General features: G+C 41.4%; 1 protein-coding gene across 1 annotated transcript in view; it reads left to right on the top strand.

Moving 5' to 3' along the window:
- DYRK1A (dual specificity tyrosine phosphorylation regulated kinase 1A) overlaps positions 1–22,232 on the top strand; it is a 179,940-nt gene that overhangs the window by 1,404 nt on the left and 156,304 nt on the right. The window lies entirely within an intron of this gene.

The raw sequence follows: 22,232 nt of genomic DNA, 5'->3' as shown, positions 1-22,232 counted from the left end.
GATTCGCACACTCTTTGCTCCCGAGCACCGGATTGCACCTCTCACCCAGCTCACCCGTGCGCCCTCGGACCCTCCCTGGCCATTGCCTCTCCGCGGTAACTCTTGCCTGGCCGGAGCACTGGCCCCTGTCCCAGGGCTTTACACGTCCAGGCCTTTGCTGTCCGCCTTCAGCCGAGGCGTGACGACAGGAAGGGCCGTTTTCTGATCACATGATCATCGTGCTTTCCATGGCTCGCTGGTGGGAGGTTTGACGGAACTTCATACCGTAGCTTTGTATGTAAGCCTTCAGGTCAGTTTTCCCGATTTACCTCTTTAAAATTGACAAAGAGATATTTGTTCAATCAGAATGAAGATTTATAGATCTTTCTAAGACCTGATGTTTGAATTTTATCAAAATATACCAGGATTCCTTGTGCATAATTGCTTTATGCCAGACAGAAAGCAGGATAAACACTTAATCTTTTATTTTATGTTCTTGATGTTTTATCATTTTTTTTCATAAAAACTTGACCACAGCTTTTGTAAATACCTAAGAAATTAATTCTTAAAACCTAAAGGATGAGCAAATGCTACTTTCTGCCTTATGAAGTGGGGGGATTTTATCCTTCCTTCACTTGGCAGCATGGGGCATTGGGACATCGTGTGACCTCTGTCCCCGTCTTCCTGGTTTATCAGTGCCGAAATGGGAAGCTGGAAGGGAGTGGAAGAGCAGACACTAAAACTCAGAAGTCTTATTTCTGATTTGCCTACCTTAATGATTTGATTTCTCATTGTTCTGGTAGGATACCTAGATATTAAATATATACATTTATATGTATGTATGTTAAAAATGTGAATGTTAGCTTTTGTTTTACTGCACAGTCAATTCAATGTTTAAAACTGCAATATGTATCAATCACGTGTTTCTTACTTTGCAAACCCATGGAAAGAAAAGATGTGTAACACCTGAAGAATGGAAAAGTCATAAAAGCTTAGGAGTGTAACCTAATAGTAATTACTAGACAAGCGTTGGCCAGGGATTTGTGTTCTCAGTGAAAAAGTCCTCATGGAATTTTCTCACTGAAAGCAACCTAACAACTTAATTGACATGAGGGTCTTCTGTTTCCAAATGGAGTCACCGGGCCTGGAAAAGCAAAGTGATGCTAAATGTCGCCCTACGAATTAGCAGGAAAGCCAGAATCAGCACCCATGTAGTTCTGGCTCCTGAGCCAGGCTCTTTCGGAGCATCTCGTGCGCCCTCTGTGTCGGGCACAGAAGTTTCGTATCATCAAGCTTAAATAAGCTCATAAGATGCAGACGTGGTTCAGTGCTCGTTCAGAAAACACATGCTCTCCTGATTGGAAAGAAACTTGTATTCTGGTGAAGCAAGGGATTTCTATCCCCAAAATAATGTCAGAATGATTTTTCTGTCAAACCAACCCAAAGAAAGAACATGGAGGTCTCCAAAATTCATCAGCAGAGGCAAAGAATCACACCCAGTTTATGCTGCCTCCTAGGCTGTGCATTCCTTGAGGAAAAGAATTACTCAGCTCTGTGTCTCCACCTAGCATGCAGTTGGTGCCGACATTTCTTCTTAATGAATGAGGCATAGAAATCATTGTTTTATACCGTGGCATTGGGCCCTTTTCAAAGAAGCACTTAAAAAACACGTGTGAAATTTCCTGTGCTGTCAGAAATATTGTTTAATCATATTGTTAAAAATAAAGAACTCCAGGGCTGACTGAATTAAATTCTCCAGACCACTACATGCTCTTTCCTCTTTGGGCCACTCAGCTGTGCAGCCAGAAACGGATGGTGGGGGAGGAGCTGGGGCCCATCTGCAAAGACCCCGGAATGCTGGCTATGTTGGAGAGTGTTTGGAGGGTGCCCCGGAAGCTGAGGGAGTATTTCCAAAGCAATATACGTACAGAGATATTTGAACCAGAGAATACGTACTCCAAAACAGACGCATGGAGCACCTTCCGAGAAGAGCTAGTTTTCACCAGGTGTAGGTGCTCCAGCTCAGTCCCGTGAACCCAAGAATGAAGGTAATTGAAAACGTGTGCACCACAGGCATGCCTGTAGTAGGTCACATCTTTGCACGTTGATCTTATGGTAAAATACACATAAAATTGTGATTAGACATGTTATAAGTGTTAATACCTAGTCAGTGACACAGCATCTTAAAAAAAACCTTCATAAATAATAATATCTTTTAAAAAACATGTGCATTGTTTTTTTTTTTCACTGAAAAATAGGTATCAGTAGTTGAAACTGAAGGACATGAGCTGAATGTTAACCCAGCACTAAGAAAATGACCCGTTCATCTTGTCCCCCAGCACAAGCACACTCAGTGGGGAAGATGGGCAGGTTTCCTCTCAGCTGCCTGCACAGAGACAGCGAGAACTTGTCTAGGTTTGGAGTCCTAGTCGTAGGAAAGTTGCAACTATCCAGTGGGAAAACATTTTATTTCAGAGAGTTATGAAAGCATACCAAGACAGTAAAAGGATCCACCCAGTAGATTACTACTCAGCAAGAAAAAAAGACCGAACTACTGATCTACACGATGCCTGGGTGGACCTCAGGAACATTTTACTATGAGAAAGTAGCCAGACACAAAGACTGCAAAGTGAATGATCCTATTTATAGGAATTTCTAGAAAAGGCAAAACTATAGAGATCAGTGGTTGCCTGGGGCTGCCAGTGGGAGCAGGGGCTGACTGCAGATGGACAAAGGAAGCTTTTGGGTGAATGGAAGTGATGGGAAATGGGACTCATTCATAATGTTTACATAAATATGTAAGTTCACCAAAACTCACACCATTGCAGTGTGTGAGTTTATAGTATTGAGGTATATAAATTACACCTCAATAAAGCTGGGGTTTTTTTCAGGCTCAAGTATCCCTATCTTTATTTATTTATTTTATTTTTTAATTCTAGTTTTCAGTTCCAGTTTACATTCAATATTATTTTGTGTTAGTTTCAGGGGTATAGCATACTGTTAGACAATCATACACTTTACAAAGTTCTCCCTGGTATTTCCAGCACCCACACATAGTTACTACAATATTATCGACTGTATTCCCTGTACTTTGCACATCCCCAACTATTCTGTAACTGCCAGTTTGTACTTCTCAATCCCTTTACATTTTTCACCCAGCCTCCCATTCCCCGCTCCTCTGGCAACTGTCAGTCGTCGTATGTATGAGCCTGTTTCTATTTTGTTTGTTCATTTATTTTGCTCTTTAGAGTCCACACGTAAGTGAAATCATATGGTATTTGTCTTTCTCTGCCTGTTTCACTTAGCATAATGCCTTCTAGGTCATAGATGGCAAACACAAGGCCCGTGGGCCAAATCCAGCCTCCACCTGGTTTTATCCACCCAGCAGTTTGTTTCTACCCAGCAGCAGCCCGAGCTCTCACTTAACAGTTAAGGAGTAGTTACATTTACACAGTCCTAAAATTATGTTCGGTCCTTTGAAGGCAACCGCGAGGCTGATGTGGCCCCTGGTGAAAATGAGTTTGACACCCTGCTCTAGGTCCATCCGTGCTGTTGCAAATAGTAAGATTTCATTTTTTTTTTAAATAACCAAGTAATCTTCCATTGTATGTATATACCACAGCCTTTTTATCTACTCGTCTGTTGACGGGTACTTGGGTTGCCTTCATGTCTTAGCTGTTGTAAATAACGTTGCAATGAACATAGGTGTGCATATATTCTTTAAAATTAGTGTTTTGGGGTTTTGGGGTATAATAAAGCTGTATTTTTAAAAAGAAGTGGCTCTTCCATGACCAGCCCAAGATTGCTTTGCATAGACAGGTACCTCACCTGTCTGACTCTTGGTGGCCATTATACTTTCCTAATGTGGGGACTTTGCCTAGCAGGGTATGTGATGTGCGAATCTAGATACTGTTATATTAAACCAGGCTTGCTGAGATATCAAAAGTTAAATGTGCAGTTTCGTACTGTTATTATATTAGTCAACTTACGGTACCAATGCCATGTTCAAAAATGTTAGTCCATCCATCGTGACTGGGTAACTGGGTTAGAGTGTCATCTTGATACACCAAAGCTGTGGGTTTGATCTCTGGTCAGAGCACGTACGAGAATCAACCAATCAACAACAATACAGTAAGTGGAACAACAAATCCAAGTTTCTCTCTTTGTCTTCCCTTCCTTTCTCTAAAGTCAATAAATTAAAAAATGTTATTAGTGAGAATAGTAGTCCATTGGGTTGAGGGAAACAAACTGCTTCCCTAATTCAGAGAGATGGTGGCGGGGTGGGCAGCCCCGGAGAGCTTCACAGGCTTGTCTTGACCCTGGCAGCTGTCTGGGGCAGCGCCCGTGGCGGGGGAAGGGTATTTAGGGTGTAGACTCAGATGCCTTCGCTAACAGCTGTGGCGTGTTGGCTGGGCACACCTCCGTCACCACGGAAATGTGGGGAAATTATATTAGGAAAATCCATCTTGTTCACGGGCAAAAGAATGAATGAGACGTTCTGGGGTCCACTTGGCTAGTGTTTTCTGTCCACAGCAGGTGGTTCTCAAAGTTGGGCGTGCATCACAATCTCCTGGCTTGTTAAAAGGGCAGGTGCCCAGGCTGGGCCCAGGCTGGGCCCAGGCTGCAGAATTGAATGTCTGGGAACAAAGGCCAGAGCCTGAATCTTTAAGGGGCCACCGAGGTGACTGTTATGCTAAAGGTCCTCAGAAGAGGGTTTAAGGAACTCTGGATGAAGAGGTCAGAAGAAGAAGGGGAGTTGTTGAGAGAGAGAGAAAAGGAAGGAAGGAAGGAGGGAGGGGGAGGGAGGGAGGGACGGAAAGGAGTGCCCATGAAGATACCAGTCAGTCGGCCTTGTTTAGACACCTCAGCTGAATTGAGTTTAAACTCCTTCTAAACCTTTAACTCCGTCTCATATCCGCACCTCACTCTCTGCCTTTATCCTTCCCTGCCTCTTAGCCTTCTTTCTTGGAGAGGAGTGTGCCTGTGGTAGACTGAGACAAATAGTTTCAAAGGGTTTTCTCTTGCACACGCCCCCACCCACTAGGGGCGAGACTGAACTGAAAGAAGGTGAAGCCTTTGTCCTAGGCCTGTAGGGTGCTTCTCACTTTGGGAATCTCTGGAGAGGAATCTGCAGTAGGATCTCAGGAGAGGAAACTGCAAGGGGTTCTTAGTTCTAAAACCCTGCTGGGGGAAGCGGGTGGAGGGGAGGAAGCGCAGAGCTGGTCGACCTGACAGCTCGGCTCAGGACTGAACCCCTTCCCTGGGGAGGGCATCCATCCCATCATCACTGGGGAGGCAGCACTGTCCTCCCTCCGGAGAGGCCAGCACACAGTGGGCCACTGCTGAGCCCTTAGCTCCAGAGGTGCTTCTGCTTCCCATCTGCTTTATGACTGCCCAGCCCGTGAGCAGTGGCCCTTGGCTTTCTCTGGGAGGGTCTGGCCACCCACGGGCCTCACGGGTGAGCCATTGGCAGCCATGTTTATAACACGGGAGCCAACCCCTCAGTCACTTGATTGGATCAATAATAGACACCATCTAGGGTGGCCCGATCAGAGCCCCCTTTTCCTGGAGATGTGCAGTTAGAACCAGGACATTCCCATCCCGGGGTGGGTTGGTTCCTTATATGGGCAAGTAGAATAAAGGTAGAGACTTTAGCATTGCTTTTCCCTACTTGTGAGGCTTGAGTAGCCAAGAAATGTGGGTGAGGGAGACAGTACCCTGGGGTGACTGTGCCCCATTCCCAGGCCAGGCTCCTTCCAGGGCACAGCTGACTTCCTGAGCTTCAGTTCTGGGAGACACTCCGGGGCTATTGGAATAAAGGGTCCTTTTCTGGTTGCTTAATCCAGCTCTGACCTGCAGCCACGTCTCATCATCCCATCCCTGCCCTGGCTTTAACCCGCACTGCTTCCTTCTGTAGACAGGAAGCAGACCTCATGGTCCTCCTGATAGTGCACAGGGAGCTTAAAAATGGGTCCAGTTTGAATTACCAGAATGTAATATGGTGACTATATTAGAAATTATGGTACTATTATTATTTTTTTAATCAATGTATGGTTGCTTCTGGTGCATCCCCTGCTGGGAACTGGCCCCTGCTGGGAACTGGCCTGCAACCCAGGCATGTGCCCTGATGGGAAATTGAACCACGATTTTTTGGTTCGAAGGCCCGTGCTCAATCCACTGAGCTACACCAGCCAAGGAGAAATTATGGTATTATTATTAATTTTAGGTGTAAAAATGGAACTACGGATACGTTATATTTAAAAGAATCCTGTGTTCACTGAAATATTTAGTCCTGAAATGATGTGACGTCAGGATTTGCTTCTAAACAATCATGGAGGGCAGGAGGTGAGTGAAGGCATAGGTGAAACCAGGTTGACCTTGAGTTAAGGGTTGCGAATGCGGACGAGTGGGCTTCATTGTATCAGGCTCTCTACCTTGCTCTATGTATAAAACTTTCCGTAATAGGAAATTCTAAAAATACCACTGGGAATTTTTTCAGGGGAACCCCTCTGAAATAGCATAAAACTATTAACATTAAAAAGTGAGACGAAGGTTCTTAAATGAGAGCTGGAAAAGTGTGACTGCCTTGTGCCCCTGGGGGCCTGGGTCTCGTGCAGCCTGTGGCCATTGTGTGAGCACAGCACTGCAGGTGTGTGAGTCCTCCTGTCCCGGATGAGAGCACCGTGGGGTTGTGCTCCATCTGCCTCTGCTGGTGCAGTCTCCAATAAAATAGTCGAAGGTTGGTAGCTTTCCTTTACATTAAAAAATTTTTAAACTAGGCACTTAGTAGTTTTATTTTATAACAAATTACTTGGTAGAATCAAGAGTAAGAAACATTCCCTCAAAGCAGAACATTTTCCTAATAGGTTGAAAGCCTGTGTGTCAGGAAATAAGGCATCTTGGGAGCTCTCCAGCGGCTCTAAAAAGCTGCCTGTATCTGTGCAGACCGTCTTATTTAGAGGACTGAGTAGGAGGTGGAGGATGCTTGTTGAGTATTCAAGAGCATCTGATTTCATTCTTTATATGTTCTGTATAGTTAAGGGCGGTCTTCTTCGGGAGTGTGGATTTGGGTAGAAATATTAAAAGTTTTACTTTTAAGTTGTGATTGTTTATTTCTCTTCTATACCAACTCATTTTCAAGGTGGCCGAAGTGTGTTTTCTGTAGGAGGACCCAAGGGGACCCTCTGCCGCCGGTGTGACCCATTGCTGTGCTGAGTTTATAGTTCCTCTCACACTGTGGCCACATCGGGGGCTCACCTCTGAGACCAGGAGTCTCTGCGTGCCCCTTCTGGGTCTGAATGTCCATTTCTTTTCATCGCTGCCTCTGCTCTGCTGGCCCATCTGTCCCTTCCTTTCGAAAACTGAGGTGCCTGTTTCCTTTGCTTTGGACTTTGCAGCAATACTTCACTCCTGACTGGTGTTTCTGTTGCAGCTTTTTGCTCTTATGTCACATGTCTACTCAAAGCAGTGCATCCTACTGTCTTAAGCTGTGGTTCCATTAGTTCCGAGGACTGAAGATCCACTCTCTACCTGGTGGAAACGTGAATTCATTGCAAGAATATTTTTCACCAAAATGCACCCGGACCAAAAAAGAACAACAAAACCTGTTTCTCCACTGGGAGCCCACCGACCCCCTTCATTGCATCCCCAGGTGTTCACGAATTGAGTTAGACCAAAGGTTTAGAACGACAAAGACAAGGTTTTAAAAATGTTTTGTGATGTGAAATATTTACATCACAAAAACAATAAAGCAAATAATGTAGCTGAGCCAATGAGCCATGAATAGTTGACATCATTTTCCATGGGGTGCATTCTTTTACAGAAGAGGTGATATTAATAAGAAGTAAAACCTAGATCAGACCTCACAACCTAAAGTTCCGATGTCCCCAACGCTACCTAAATTCTAAAGTGCAAATTTCAGACCTTAAAATAATGTTTAATTTAAAGTATTTTAAAGAAAAATGCAAAGGCCTTTCAAACCACAGTTTCTTCTGTGGATTATATTTATTTGATGTGACTACAAAACAAAGTATAATACGACTAAATATAATATACTATAATTAAGACTAACAGTAAAATATCTTAAGGTCAGACAGAAGAAGAATTTTGTTGAAGCTATTTAGTATGTTCAAACATTAACTTCAGATGTTGGATAAATGGCTTTGAATATTTTTGTCCAGAACCCTCAGGAAAAAAAATACATTTTACATGGCAATACACTAAGCCCTGCGGTAAAAGTTACACAAAACAATATTTAACTTACCTAAATAATCTGATATTTTCTACTACATTCTCTTTTCCTTTTTTTTTTTTTTAAGGTTTTGTTATGAGCCACAAAGCTGATTTTACAAATTACTTCTTCAAAGTGCAGGTTGGAAAATGTTTCTTTCGTAACAAATAATGACAATACTTAATGATAAAAACAGCCGGGTAGCCACCAACCACATGGCTTTGAAAAATCTTGACATTTTGCCATATCTGCTTTAGATTATTTTTGAAACAGTGTAGCTAGAATGGAAGGTCCCTTTGTCCCTGTCCGAGGCCTGGCACACCTCCCTCCTCCCGGTAGGCAGGAAGTATCCTGAATTTGGTCGTTGTCCCCATGCCCGTTTTTATATAATTACTAAAAAGGTGCGGATCCGTAGTCTCCATCAGTGCAAGGGGCTCACTTATGTAGGTTTCCTTACTGTGGCTGAATGTTGGTGCCCCCCCCAATTCATATGTTGAAGCCTAATGCCCCCAGGTAATGGTATTTAAAGGAGGAAAGTATGTATATGTGTGTGTGTGTGTATCTACACACATATATATGTATATGTAGTTTTATTTGCCTTTGATGATCCCTTATTTTCAGTTTTTTGGTTGTTATGTGTCATTGCTAGATTAAAAAAATTAGTACACTTTTTTTATAGCAGCAAAATCTGGGTTCACAGAAAAATTTATCAGAGAGTACAGAGTTCCCATATACCTCCTGACCCAACACTTACAAAGCCTCTAGCACTCCCAGCAACCTGCACCAGAGAGGTGCATTTCTTACCATTGGTGAAGCTACATCAACATGTTGATACCACTCAAAGTCCGTTGCTTACTTAGGGTTCACTCCTGACGTTGTCCGATATCCTCTGTGTTTTGACAAACGTATAATGACATATACTGTCATCACAGTGTCGGACAGAATAGTTTCACTTCCCTAAACATCCTCTGTTCTGTATTTATAGGTCCCTCTTTTCTAACCCCTGGAAGTCACTGATCTTTTTATTGTCTCTGTGGTTTTGTCTCTTCCAGATGTCATATAGTTGGTATCATACAGTTCCTAGCCTTTACAGACTGGCTTTTTTCAATTAGTACTATGCATTTAAGTTTCCTCCTTGTCTCTTCATGGTTTAATAGCTCATTTATTTTAGTGTGGATTCATATTCTATCATCTGGATGTGCTGCAGTTTTAAAGTAGTTACTGATTCCTGATGTCTTATGTTTTTTTTTTAAATTTTCATTGCATTCTTTTTTAACTTTTCTATTTTTATTTACTATTTTTTATTGGATAGATTGAATTTTCCCTTTTTACCTCTCCCCTGTCCCCATATGTAGTTTGGAAAATTATGATAGTATCCCTATTCTGTTGATAGGCCTTAATTTTTTAGTCATTGTTAGAAGTTCCAATTTATTGAATACTTACTATATTCCAGTCCCTGTGTAGGTCTTTTTATACAGATTATCTCATTTAATGCTTCACAATACTTCTATGAATTTCATTGTATTTCTTTAAATAAAATTTTACTTTAGAGTAATTTTGGATGAATAGAAAAATGGCAAAACAACATTGAGAGTCCCTGATTACTCCATACCCAGTTTCCCTTATTATTCACAGCTTCCACTAATATGGTACATTTGTCAGAATTAATGTCCCCATATTGATTCCTTTTTTAACTGAAGTTTATACTTTATTCGTATTTAGATTTTGTCAAACATCATTCATCTGTTCCAGGAGGCCACATTACATTTGGGCTCCTCTTGGCTGTGATAGTTTCTTAGTCTTTCCTTTTTTTTGATAACTTTGACAATTTTGAGGAGATGGCTATTAATTGCAATTAATGGCCATCTCCTTAAACATGCTTTTCTACAAGAATTTAGTATAAATCAGTGCAACTTTCTCCTCTGGGACCAGATACAAGCTAAACCATCCCATAGTTTGTTGCAATAATCTGAAATTTTAGTTCCAGTTTATCATTAAAAGTCTTTTTGTTACCAGTGATGTTGACTCTTAGTTCTTGAGTTCAGCAAGGACAGAATTCAGAGCCAAGAACTCTAGCGCAAGAGGAAGTTTATTTAGCACGCAGAGTGAACGTGCACTTGAAGAGAAGATTGGAGAGGGCTACTCAGAGAGCTGCCTTAGCCTTTTAGAAAGAAAGTCAGAGGCAGAAGAAGTGAGCCAGCTGAGCTGCATGGACTGAGGAAACGAGTTATGAGGCAAAATAAGAGCCCTTGGAAACAGGTGCAGGGGATTAGTGCAGGATAAGCGGTCGCTGCCTCTTGCTCCTCTGGTTGCAAGTCTTGTAGGGACCCTTAGAGCCCAGGAGAAATACAGCAAAGATACACACCTGAAGGAGGAAGGTGCAGGTGTGCTCCAGGAAGGGAGTGTACACACTGTGTCCTTTGTCTTAAGGGTTTTTATCTGTTTTTCTAAAGGCAGGATTTTACTGACCATCTCAGGGGAGGACCTCAATAGAATATTCATCAGCTTTCCAGGTGTGTCCTTTAACATGCTGATGCATCAAAGTGAGTGAATAGGTCATTCTCCAGTCAGTTTCACCTTCAAAGAATGCCACCAAAGAGGGACCAGGACAAGCAGGTCTGCCCCAGAACAATCTGGAATGTGTAAGACAAGACCTTAGGGTTTATTATCTGGCTGTAAATTGCTCGGCCAGTTTGTTCAGCCATCTGTCTCAGTTTCCCTATTCCACTTGCCAAGGAATTTTCCTAGCTTCTTACTATCCTGCCTCATTTTTACATTTTTCTGTTTTATTTTTTAAAAACCCTTTTATACATGTGTTAATTAACCTTGATGTTTATGTATAAATTTTACTAATTTTTTCATTGCTTTTGCATGTTTTTGAAGTTTTTCCGGAAGAATGAATGGGTGATAAATTTGATTCCTTTATGCCCTTGCCTTTTTTATCTGCAAAATGGAGATGATGCCTTTCTCATAGAGTTGTTTACACTTAAGTGAGGCAAGAGTTTTTAAGTTTTTAGCAGAGTGCCTGGCACCTTATAAGCAATTAATAAATGTTAGCTCTTGTTACTGCTGTAATAAGCAAGGATTATTTTGTACCCACAAAGAAATATACACAAAGACATATGCAAAGGACAAAAAATAGTGGCAAGATGGTTATAATAAAAAGATTTTACACAATCATAGAACAGGTGACATAACCCCTATGATCAACTTGATAAATATGGAGAAGGTCTGAACATTTTTGCCAACCATTTTAACCTGGGTCATGCTGTCATCTGTGGTCCAGAGCCACAAAGCCCATCTGTCTCCTCAGAGGTCACAGAGTTTATCAGCTGTTCTGTACCCTTGGCATGAGTCAGGAGGTTCTGAGGAAATGTCTTCCTGCTTACAAAGAGTGACAGTTTAGTTCAAAGATTAATAAACAGAAAATAACACTTGAGGAGCATACGTCATGTCAACTGCAGAATGTATCTTCCAGAGGGAGGAATAAAGCATCAGAGCATTCTTTATGCAGACCCAAATTTTTTCAATGGATTCTTTGTTATTCATGAGCAAGGAGAGAGAACAAATTGTTATGCCTGACACCAGATTTCAGGACTGGCACTCTGTGGTATGATTCATGTCGCTATATTTAATATTTGCAGTGTCATAGAGTGAGTCCTATTCAGTCCAGGGAAGCCTTCCCCCAGGGGGGGTCCCTTCTCCCCCAAATATCTGCCTATAGACCCTTTCTTATAGGCTGGCCTCGGTATGGCGTAGAAATCATTGCACCGTTGAGTGGCAGTCCTGTGATTCCATAAAGACCTGTGCTGACAAACCACATCTAGGCCTTTCGTATTAACTTCAGAATGTGTTGCTGTTACAAAGACAGGCGTTTACTGCTCTTGACCTCGTGAAAGGTCTGTGACCAGTCTGAGTTTTTAATAACAAGGGCCTCTGCTAGTTTGCTGTGCTCAGAGGGTGGAATCCTGAAACCTGACATACATGAAAAAAGGGAAGAGAAAAGTCAGATCGCTAAACACGTGTGGGCTTGTGACCGTGAGGTAGGACATTGTGTTCAAATCTTACAATGTGCTTGTAAACGTTGGTGGCACAATATTTAAATGGCAAATGACATGGCTTCATCAGTTGCTACTTTAAAAGCTTTCACAGGAAAGAGATAAAGGATAATGTGGCTAATAAAGGAAATGCTGATAAAGTATTAAAAAGAACAGAACACTTCGGATGGCTCCTTGCTCCCACTGGGAGCATGGGAAATAAGCAAACACAAAATAAAACAGCTGGGGGCTCAAAGGAAATAAGAAAGGGGTTTTTTCCTTGTGCATTCCCCCAAATAGAAACCATGAGGAAAAATAAAGCTTCTCCAAGTCATGATAGGGGAACACTTAAGAATTCTAATATTGTGAGTAGACATTTGGGCTGCGTTTTCCCTTCAAAGCGAGAACAGGAAATAAATCCTTCCGAATCAACTAAGAGACTAATAAAGCAATAGGAATATTTCCAGAGGTTTAGAGTAAATCATTCAAACAAATGCAAAACAATATAATGAAGACATCTGTCAGATGTCACAGATGACAACAAATATATAACCCAAGCTTTTTCCAAGAGCAAATAAGATATAAAGTACTTTGAAACTGTAAACCATTATTTAAATGTGTGGTGATATTAGCATCATTTGGGAAAATAAAACTCTTCTCCCTTTTCCCATTTCCCGTTCCTTATGTTTACCTTCTAATGCAAGAGTTTAACCCGATCAACCTGATGTAAAATGGAACACACAAAATGAGACCTCTCTACCTCTTATGGTCAGTTGTGAAAAGATTTGTTTTCCTGGCTGTTATTTAAATATTGTTATGAAAAATTTCAGAGAGAAAGAAAGAGAGAAACCTGTCAAACAGCATGTACTTCCTCCTCCCTTCAAAGCTTACTTGCTTTGGGGCAGTCCGCTCCGTCTCGCCCCACCCACTCTTCCAGCTCACACTGTGCAGAGGCAGATACCACACATCACCATCCTTTCAGTTAGAATGCCTAAAAGATAAAAACATTGCAAAAAGAACATGAACCTTAATATCATTATGGCCTCTTAAAATGAGAACAATACCTTAATTTCAACGAAGTCCCAGTCAGTGTTCCGTTGGCTTGCTTGTCCTATACTTTTTTTTTTTAACCTGTTAAAAAAATCAGGATCCCCAAAAGGGCCATTCATTGTGATTGATTGATGTGGCTCCTAAGACTCCTAGAATCTGTGGGCATTGTCACGACAGCCCTCTCTCTCATTCATTCATATTCTCTCTCCCCTTCTCTTTCTCTCTCTCTCTCTCCAACCCTCCTCTCTCCCCCTGCCTCTCTCCTCTCTCCTCTCTATACCTCCCATCCCACAAAGGCTGACCTAGTACCTACTTGACTAAATATTTTACCCTCTTTCATTCCCTCCAGACTCTGATGGCTCTGAGGATCTAGAAGAGATTTTAGGATCTAGGAATAGGTGAGAAAACTGTTTTTGAGGAGGCCCTCCAGTGTGACTGAGGACGATGACTTCCTTATTCCTCACTAAAGCTTATATTCCTCACTGGTATGAAAAACATGGGAGGCACTCCAGTGGAAATTTCTGTGTACATTTAAAGTACCTTGTTGGTAATGTTATCATCCCAGGATGTTTTTGTGGGGGGAGAGTTTTCCTCAGGAAGTACACGCAAAACTGAATCATGAGCAATTTATGTGAGTACCTTCAGGGTATCCATAAGTTAAACCAGATCATTATTCACAGGCTCAGAAAGCTCTGGGACCAGAAGCCATGGCTGTAAAGCAAAGAGAGAAAAAGTCAGATGTTTCCTTGGCACCCATTTAGAAGAGGAAAAGCAATGAGAGAATATGTAATTTAAGTAAAGGACGATGGTGAAGTACCATTAAGTAGGTATCCAGCCAGTTATTCAAAACGACAACAGTACAAATGGCACAAAAAATACTGTCCCTTTATCTCAGAGTTTCAAGAACTGGCTCACTAAGATTTTTGAGAAACGACTCCATCTACCACCCCCTCCCATCCATTTCATAGCTGAGAAATTGACATTCCAGTGGGGCAGTGAGCATGGCCCCAGGTTGAAGAGCCGCTCGTCTGTGGAGTGCAGCACACGACACAGGCCATCCGGCCGATTCCGGGGCTCTCCTGCCTCCTAGCAGGTTTGAGAGAGAATTTACAAAGGGTTCGCAGCAACTTGAAGGAAGTCACCAGCAGCGAAGGGAACCTGGTATCACCAACAAGTTGAACCTGGAGACTCCTTTGCAGAGGAGAAAAAATTCACCCTCTGCCCTCCTAGGTTCGGTAGCTGAGACTGCAGTGCACTGACAAGAGGCGGATTCACAGAGACGGCATGCAAACTTCGTACTGCTTAATGTTTGTCCAGGGAGCATCCCAAGGAAAAGGAAGTTAGCAGCTGATGAGACTTGAGAGCTCCTGTGCCCTCCTAATAGGGGAAGGCGAGGGTAGGGTAGCTGACTTGAGGGAGAGGAAATGTTAGGAGCGATGAAGGGGACTTCAAAAGACAGGAAGTATCACAGTCTGTGACAAGTCTGGTTGGGATGCTGACTCCTATTCTGTGATAAGAGTCAGTCTTCCTGGATATTGATGGACATTCCTGGGGTGAGGGTGGGGGGCAGGGCCAGCATTTATGATGACCTTTTGCAGGATCTGGCTTTAGACGGATGAGGGGAGTTCGAGACAAGCCTGCCTCTAGGTGTGCTGTTTTTCTAGTGCCCTCGCTGTTTTTTCAGCTCAAAATAGTCCATGTACCAGGATTGCATGTCCTGAAGTCCTTTACCCTTAAATTCATCAAAAAGTTTGTTGAGTACTTCTGTGTCACAGAATACTTTGAGGATTCTTTGGTGTTTAGTCTTGTGTCTCAGACCATTTTCATGACCAATTTGTTCTACCGCCCCCGTTTAACAGATAAGAACACTGGAGCCTGGAGAGGCCAAGGGCTTGCTCCACGTGAGCAGGGTGCGCATGGCAGGCCCGGGCCCAGACCCAGTGCCTGCAGTGCTCGGTCTTGGCTTTCTCACCCCGAGAACCAGTGCTGCTCAGTGGCTGGCGTGTTTGTGCGGGAACGGTGTCCGCTTGCTGCTCCGATAACACAAGAATTTTCAGTGAGAGTTTCATGGGCAGATGAAGGAAAAAGTCCTTACCAGGAACACACTGTAAATGAAAAGCCGTGAAAATGCCTGCCTCTCCGTGAGAAGGTGTTTAACCTGCTTCCTGGAGTGACTTGTGTTAGGAGCACCTAGTAAGCACACGCTGACCCAGTTAACGCTGGAGAAAACCTCAGACTTCGCCCGAGGCAGCCTGGGAGAGAGTGGTGGCTCTTTAATGAGTGCACATAATAAATGCTATCTCCGTCGTTTTGTTGTTGTTTATAAAGTAATACACGCCCATAGAAACGGTTTTGACGGGAATTTTAACCAGACCACGAGGTAACGTCTAGCACGTGAGCCATTCTATAAGACAACTAGAGTCCCATCTTCAAAAAACTCAGCGTTGTGAAAACCAAAAAAGGCCTGGGAGGGTGGGGACTGTTCTGTAATTTAGAAGTTCGAAGAGGTGGAACAACCAAATGCAAACTGACATCTGATAAAGTCCCAAATGGGTAAAAAGACATATAAACAACATTTGGGGGACTGTTTAGGAAATTTGTGGATTGCCTATCAATCCACACAGGGTATCACAGGGAATAATTGTTAATTGTCTTAGAGGTGGTGATGATTTTCAGAGTATGGAGGACAGTGTCCTTGTTCTCAAGAGACCCCAGCTGGAGTATTTATGATTGAAGTATTGTGATGTTTTCAACTCCCTTCAAGTGGTTCACAAAAAAATGAGGGAGAAGTGATGCTAATGTAGAATTCAGGTAAAGAGTATATGGATATTCATTGTGCTGTTCTTTACATGTATATAGATTTAAACATTTTTCAAAATACAAGTCAGAGACAAATGCCAAGTGGGAAAAATCTCATTACAAAAAAAAAAAATGTGGTCTCCTGTTTCACCCACTTCCTGTTTTCCAGGGTATCTGCTTTCAATGTATTTCATTGCTTGTTCTGGTATTTATCCCAAACTTAAAAATAAAGGCAAATGCTGCTGTTGGTTGAGTCTACAATTTAGATCTAACCAATAACTTTCTAGTAGAGTGAGTGACAGTTTTAGCTCTTTTGTGTTGAGATTCACATTCAACCTTTTCACTGTTACAAGGAAACAATACAGGACCATGTGCTGATTAATAAAACAGTGTACACATACAATGATTACAATTCCTAAGTTGTAAAACTACCTTTTCTATTGGATTTAATTGCTTTAGTTCTTCAGTTGCTTTGGTTTTTATGAGCTATTGTTAACTGTTTTCTCACTGGAGAATAACAGCTCTGTAATGCCAGCCACTTCCCTCCCAAGTAACCTCCACCAGCCTGTGTTCTTTCTCAGCCCAGCCGCTTGGTGTGGGCTGCGCGCTCGCCAGCTTGGCGGCACAAGCACTACCTGGGACTCTCCTCCACCACTGCCCTGAGGACCCCTGTGGTGTCTCGTCCGTATGGCATCCTAGATTCCTGGGTCCCATTTTTTTCTTCTTTGCTTCCTTATCCTTCCAGCTATCTTGTGTTTTGTTGAGGAGTTGAATTCCATTCTAATTCCCGATACTTTGTGTGTGACCTTTTCCTCTCTAAAAATTCTTGGGATACTTTCTCCTATCTGATGTCCTGACATTGCACCGTGGTGTTCTTTAGTGTGGGTCATTTTCCATTCATTGTGCTGGACACTCAATAGAACTCTTCATTTGGAGACTTGTGTTCTTCAGTTCTGGGAAAATTTATTGAGCTATTTATTCAATATTTCCCCTCTTTTCATTTTCTAAAAGATTTTATTTATTTATTTTTAAAGAGAGGGGAAGGAAGGGAGAAAGAGAAGGAGAGAAACATCAATGTGTGGTTGTCTCTCATGTGGCCCCCACTGGGGACCAGGTCCGCAACCCAGACATGTGCCCAGACTGGGAATCGAACTGGCGACCCTTTGGATCATAGGCTGCGCTCAATCCACTGAGCCATTCCAGCCAGGGTGGGTCTTTCATTTCCTCTGGTCTTTTTAGGACTTCTGTTAGCCAAATAGTGAGCTTCCACATTGATTTTCTAATTTTGTTACTGTTTTCTTTCATGGAATATACATTTTTTGTTCTACTTTTATAGAGCTATCTTAGACTTAATCTTTCAGCTCTTTTACTATTTTTTTGCTGTCATTTGTATTTATATCTATCATTTTTTAGTTTTCAAAGACTCATTTTTTCTCCAACCTGTTCCATTTTAAGCATCCTATATTTGTTTCATAGATAGGATCTTTCTCATTTTTCTAATGAAATATTTTTTACTTTTTATTGAGGTTTAATTTGCCTATAATTAAGTATGCAAACCTTAAGAGAATAGCACAATGAAATTGTATGTAAATGTGTATATTACATACATTATATATTGTATTTATATATTACATTTAAACATTGTTAAATGCTCATATATTATTTATAATGAATTTTGACATTCATATAATTGTGTATACTGAATTATTTCATTATATCTAAATTATATATATTAAGGTACGATAAATTGCACATACTCCAGTAAAATATATCATATATCACATCTATTTATAATTTAAATATATACACGTAACACCACCCAGATCAAAGCAGAACACATTTTCAGCCCTCAGGCTGTCTTCTGCTTCCCTCGAGGTCAGTTTTCCCCACAGAAACAACCACTGTTACCATCTCGATCAGAATGATCCATGTTTCTCCTGTATTAACTTTTAAGGTAGGGACTCTTGTATACGTTTTAGTGAGCGAGATCAGCTTATGCATCCTTGACTTATAACAGTCCACTTTCATTAGGAACTTTACCATTTACAAAACAGGCAAGAATCTTACTACAGCTTAACTCTGCACTTCCCTGCCTTTGCTGCCACTCCTGTAGGTAATAGATCACCTAGGACAGTACCGTTGTTATTGTGGTCGATATACTCAGTAGTCCTTTGTATTTTTCACTATGTATCTCTTTTGTGCTTCTCAATGCTTCTGGTAGGTCCATTCTCCTTTCAGTGATTTTTTTTCTTCAGTTTCAAAAAGTTCCTGTGATTGTTCATTGAGTACAGATCCGATGGCAATAGATTCTCCCACTTTTTTTTGCCTGTAAATGCTTTTATTTTGCTTTTATTTCTGGGGGATATTTTCACTAGGTATAGAAGTCCATGCTGTCAGTTTTTTTCTCTTAGTACTCTACAGGTGCTGTTCTGTTCTTTTATGTCTTTCATAGTTTCATTGAAAAATTAGCTAAATGTAGCTTTTTTAAAGATGTATTCTTTACTCTGCCTTTTTCTCTTTGTCTTTGGTTTTCAGCAGTCTAAATGCAAGGTAAGTGAATACGAACACCCCTGTCTTCATTCTGCTTATGGTTTCCAAGCTTCTTGAATCTCTGCTTTCATGTGTTTCCTTCTCAGCCACTCTCTTCACCTATGGCTTCTGCCCCGTCTCTCTCCTGCCATCTAGGAGACCTCTTGCTGTGTCCAGGTCTCTCTTACTAAGTTCTGTTATTTTTTCTCACTGAGCATCAGTTTGGATATTTTCCTAGTGATCTTCCCTTAATTTTATGATTTCTATCTTTTTTTTTCCAGTTTACTGTTTCATTCTTCCCATAGTTTTATTTTTTTTCAGTTCGAAAGTAGTCACTGTTTCTTAACTGACTGGATTACACAGATAACCATGGTACATACTTTAGTTCACTCTTCTAATAAAGCCTGTTTATCTGCTCCTCCCTGTTGCCAGCATTTCCACCTTCTATCTCAGTACAAAATGGGTGTTCTTTTTCTTCATTCCACCTCGTGGAGAAAATAATTTGAAGGGCCATAGAAGGTTGTTCCCTTCTTTGAATCACTTTCCAACAGTATAGATCTCATGAACCAGAAACACTGATGTGAGAGAGAAACATTGATCCGTTGCCTCTTGTACATGCCCCTTCCAGTAACTGAACCCACAGCCCAGGCATGTGCCCTGACTGGCAATCCAGCCAGTGACCTTTCACTTTGTGGGATGATACCCAACCAACTGAGCCACACTGGTCAGGGCTCTTTCTGACTTTTAGTCAACATAAGTTTCAAGCTGAAAAACCAAGACACAGTGTGGACCTGGGAGTTAAAAGGAAACCAGGCACCCAGTGTCCCCGTCAGCCTTGGTTTCCTACAAGCACAAAGTCAGGCAAGGTTACCCCCATCAGTTGGCCATAGCAGCCAACTTACTCAAACAAGACCGTGACCTTGAGTTCCTTTTACAGGTGAGGTAGGGATTTATCCACACCTTAATATCATAAATCTCTCTCCATTGGAGTAGATTGGTCAGTTTGGCCAGGGACACCTTCTAGACTGTTTGACAATCACTTTGACTTACTTGTCTCATTTATTTTTTAACTCAGATCCAGGTGACATGTAAGCAGCAGGACTAGGAGCTCTGCTAGTTAGAATGTGCTATTTCACCTTCCGTAAAGACCATTCACTGGTGTAGCTGTGGATTTGGTTAGTGATCGGCCCCCTCCAAGAGTTACTGACCCAAGATTTGTATCCCAGCATGGAAATGAGAATGCTAAGGAAAGGAGTTCCCATTTTATGTGTTAAATAAAGTATCCATATTTTACTTCCAAGTTATTCATTCTTGTGGAGAGTGGGTGGGAGATGTCATGAATGAAACAGTCCCACAGACTTTAGGATGAGTTAAGAGGGAAACTCATGTGACTTGGGCTCCAGCACCTACTGTGAGTGGTAGTGGTGACGTCGATGATGACAGTGCCAGAGGTCGACTGAACTGTCACTCAGTATATCCATCACCTTTCTCTGGGGGCTCATCCTGCAGAGCATTTTCTTTGCCCTTTTATATCAGGCCTGGCCATGTGATTTGCTTCAGCCAGAGGCATGAGTGCCACATACCAGCAGAGGTTTAAGCGACATCACACGCTTTTATCCCTATGTGTAGAGTCCAGCATGTCTCAATAGAGACTTTCTTTCAGCCTGAACTGCAGAATGAAGAACACAGGGAGCAGAGCCAGAGGTGGCCTGTAACAGACATGTATTACGAAGGAGAGATTAGTTGTGGCAAGCCACTGAGATTTGGGGGTGGTTTGTAATTATAGCATAACTTAGTGAAAACTGATTAACACGATGACAACTTGAATTTTTGGTGATTTATCTGTAATGCTCAGAAAACTAGAGATATAACATTCCCCTGGCCAAAAATAATGTAGAGAAGGTGAGTCAGTTACTTTAATTTGCCTACTGTGATCTACTCAATCATTAATCAAGTTAAGACTTACAATCTATCCTAAGAACTCACCAACATTTCCTGAAATAAACACTAAAGACCACATTGGTAATATTCTTAAATCTCTCCTCAGGTCATTAAGGTAAAAACCATTGATAATGTTTTAAAATACTTCCAAATTTTTCCTTAATTGATATGGGTGAACTATTTGATTAGTTAATATTATTTGCTGGTAAAATGGGAAATATTAACCCACAAGTATAATACATTGAAATATATAAGGTTTGGAAAGATGTTATGAGTACAAAAAATTTATTAAAATTACATATTATATATATGTATTAAATAAGTACATGTACAGTTTATCATTGGTTGTAGCAAAAAGTACACATAGCAAAGGTAATGTGACTTGCAGCAATGTGGAAAAAACAAACTATTGGAACAACAAACATAGAGTGAAAAAAGGCACGAAAGGACAGATTGTATGACTTCATTTACGTGAAACTCAAAAACGGGCAAAATCCATCATGTTAGAGAATAGGAACTGCGGCTCCCCACGCGGTGCTGCTGACTGGGAGAGGGCAGGAGGGAGCCCTGTGCAGAACCGAAGACACTCCGGGCACTGATCTAAGTGTGGGGTAAACACACGAATACGTGTGTGAAAGTCACCAAGCCTATCACGATTTGTGCACCAATTATACGTAAGTTACTCCTCAGTTTACACTTGCCAGTGTGAGTATATGGGGTATTTTGTGAATGTTTGTAAAATTGGTTACCCAACTACTAAAGCATTTAAAACAAGCATTTTAGTTCAGTGGACTTGGCAACAAGTTATAATATCCAATTGTGGAGGCTAACAGTCAAGGGTATTAATTGGTAGGACAGAGGAAGCTTAAACTGACAAGTAGAATATAACATGATAGTCTTTGAATATTTTATCACTTTATGTATACAACTTGGGGGAGGAATGGTATTTTTATGTTATTTAGCTTTCTTGTCTCCAAATTACAACCTTTCTCATAGCCACTTAAACTTTTTTTAAAAAGATTTTATTCATTTAGTTTTAGAGAGAGAGAAAGGGAAGGAGAAAGAGAGTTAGAGAAACATCAGTGTGTGGTTGCCTCTCACATGGCCCCCACTAGGGACCTGGCCTGCAACCCAGGCATGTGCCCTGGGAATCGAACTGGCAACCCTTTGATTCACAGCCCACTCTCAATCCACTGAGCTACACCAGCCAGGGCTTAAACTTTCTTTTATTTGTGTAAATCTTGCACATTCCCTGATAAGTTTTACCATGTTTTTTCCTCACCAGTGAGCTTTTTATATACAGTAAAGCTACTGTTTTCTTTATATTAATTTTTACATATCCAGCTCACATAATTCTATTATTGTTCATAGTTTTTTTCTAATTCAACCTTCTTGGGCTTCCTATTTAAATAATCATATCATCCACAAATAAAAATGATATAAACCAGTACCCTCAGCAAAGTCTGAAGTGGTAGTTACTATACGGGTCATCTTTATCTTGTTCCTGACTCAGATGATCTCTGAGCATTCATTCATTAAGCGCCCGCAGTGCAGCAGTTATGATGAGACTTAATTTCATCATGTTGTGGCAGCGCTAATATATTCTACAAAGCAAAATTCGACCAGAAGTAAAGAGGAAGAAACAACTCTACAATCACAATGAAAGC

The sequence above is a fragment of the Artibeus jamaicensis genome, unplaced genomic scaffold (assembly GCF_021234435.1).
Source record: "Artibeus jamaicensis isolate MK-2021 breed Jamaican fruit bat unplaced genomic scaffold, CSHL_Jam_final scaffold_474, whole genome shotgun sequence".
Classification (NCBI taxonomy): Eukaryota; Metazoa; Chordata; class Mammalia; order Chiroptera; family Phyllostomidae; genus Artibeus; species Artibeus jamaicensis.
The sequence above is the reverse complement of the archived record's forward strand: the minus strand, read 5'-3'. Positions and strand labels throughout refer to the sequence as shown.